The sequence below is a fragment of the Phyllobates terribilis genome, unplaced genomic scaffold (genome assembly GCF_046119375.1).
Source record: "Phyllobates terribilis strain yellow unplaced genomic scaffold, ASM4611937v1 Scaffold_17__1_contigs__length_24005725, whole genome shotgun sequence".
NCBI classification, from domain to species: Eukaryota; Metazoa; Chordata; class Amphibia; order Anura; family Dendrobatidae; genus Phyllobates; species Phyllobates terribilis.
Genome location: NW_027362777.1, coordinates 18,526,241 through 18,528,733, shown reverse-complemented (window position 1 = coordinate 18,528,733; position 2,493 = coordinate 18,526,241).

The following is a 2,493-nucleotide window of genomic DNA, read 5'->3' as shown; positions in this document are numbered from 1 at the left end:
GCAGTAATGGAGCAGGAAGATAAGACTTTCCATAAGAAACGCTGCATACCAGACATGCTGACAGAGGTGGAGGACCTCAGATTAAACTCTGATCTCTTCTTTCTTTCCCATATCGGACAGCATGTTTGAGGCTGTAAATTGCTTATAATTCCCCCAAGAACACGGTCTGAAGAGAGTGCTTTCAGTGTGTGCATTCTCTTGGTGCTATGTCCAGGCCATGTCCTTCCTGTTGATGTATAATACGTCTGAAGGTGGCGGTGATTGGGGGCAGGATTGTGTGATGTAACATCCTTACGGAAACGCGATGGAAGCGGCGCCAGAACAGGGAGTGCGTATGTGTGTTTTTATTTTAACAAGGCCAAACATAATGAATGAGATAGAGTTGATCTAGTAGTGGACAACCCCTTTTATGAAGATACAATTTTTGGTTAAAAATGAAAAAGGCTTCTCCCCTGTGTGACTTCACTGAAGTTTGTTAAGAGTTGATTTCCGTGTAAAACATTTCCCACATTAAGAACATGAAAATGGCTTCTCGTCTGTGTGAGTTCTCTGGTGACTAAGAAGTGATGATTTCTTCACAAAACATTTCCCACATTCTGAACAGGAAAAAGGTTTCTCCCCTGTGTGAGTTCTCTGGTGCTTAACCAAATCTGATTTCTGGTTAAAACATTTCCCACATTCTGAACAGAAAAAAGGCTTCTCCCCTGTGTGAGTTCTGTTGTGCTTAACCAAAACTGATTTATCTTTAAAACATTTCCCACATTCTGAACAGCAAAAAGGTTTCTCCCCTGTGTGAGTTCTCTGGTGCTTAACCAAATCTGATTTCAGGTTAAAACATTTCCCACATTCTGAACAGGAAAAAGGTTTTTCCCCTGTGTGAGTTCTCTGGTGATTAACCAAATCTGATTTCTGGTTAAAACATTTCCCACATTCTGAACAGCAAAAAGGCTTCTCCCCTGTGTGAATTCTCTGGTGCTTAACCAAATCTGATTTCCAGCTAAAACATTTTCCACATTCTGAACATGAAAAAGGCTTCTCATGTGTGTGAGTTCTCTGGTGCTTAACCAAATCTGATTTCTGGTTAAAACATTTCCCACATTCTGAACAGGAAAAAGGCTTCTCCCCTGTGTGAGTTCTCTTGTGCTTAACCAAACCTGATTTCTGGCTACAACATTTTCCACATTCTGAACAGGAAAAAGGCTTCTCCCCTGTGTGAGTTCTCTTGTGCTTAACCAAATCTGATTTCCGGCTAAAACATTTTCCACATTCTGAACAGGAAAAAGGCTTCTCATGTGTGTGAGTTCTCTGGTGCTTAACCAAATCTGATTTCTGGTTATAACATTTCCCACATTCTGAACAGGAAAAGGGCTTCTCCCCTGTGTGAGTTCTTTTGTGTTTAACCAAACCTGATTTCCGGCTAAAACATTTTCCACATTTTGAACAGGAAAAAGGCTTCTCCCCTGTGTGAGTTAGCTGATGTCTGATTAAACTTGATTTCTCTGTAAAACAATTTCCACTTTCTGAACAAGAAAATGGCTTCTCCTCTGTGTGACTTCTCTGGTGATTAACAAGATTTGATTTCTGGTTAAAAAATTTCCCACAGTTGAAACAAAAAAATCTATTCTCTGCTGTGTGAATGCTTTGATGTTTAAGAAAAGACTTTGAGGGAAAAACTATTTCCATACTCTGAACATGAAAATGGCTTCTTTGCTTTAGGAGCAATTTGTTTTTTAATGCTTATTTTGTGACTTTGATTTTCCTTAGTAGTCGGTAATGAATCAGAAGACAGGACCTGTTTCAAAGGAACAGATGACAGATCTTTGCTGTGAAGGGATGATCGTATATCTGGAGTAATAGCATTCACTTCAATTGTATCCTGTGGGATCTCAAGATCATCTGATTTAAAAATTGAAGATGTCAGCTGTCCCTCTGATCTCCTGGTACAGTCATCTGCTAAGAATAAAACCAATTATTATTTATGGATAACATATCCTTAAAATTTATATTGATGAATATTTCTACTTAAACTCTCCGTAAAAATGTACTTTATGTAAAGGTATCATTATCTACCAAGAAAACATATCACAGAAAAATCAGCTTCACCAACACCAAATCAGATAACAAATGCACTAGCATTTTAGTGTTGGTTGGGTGTACTGGGGTGCACTTATATAGTGCTGGGCAGCCTTTCTGCCCAGTATGGACATCATCAGTATCCTAAGCCAGACACAGTGCATCAAACCTACCTGTGTGACTGGCGTCCTATGCAAGCTTCATCTGTGTGCATCTTTAATACTAGGCAACCACCCTCTCCATGAATTGGTACGATTATTGGTGTTAGTAAGGCTGTATCTTTTTCTGTGATTTTTTTAAATTTTGCCCTATGTTAGCCGTCATTATTCACCAAGACAATAACAGTTCACAGTTTAATAGAAAACCTCATAGGATGAACCAGTGGATCGTAGTGTTCAACTGTTTGTTAATTCTGCCTCC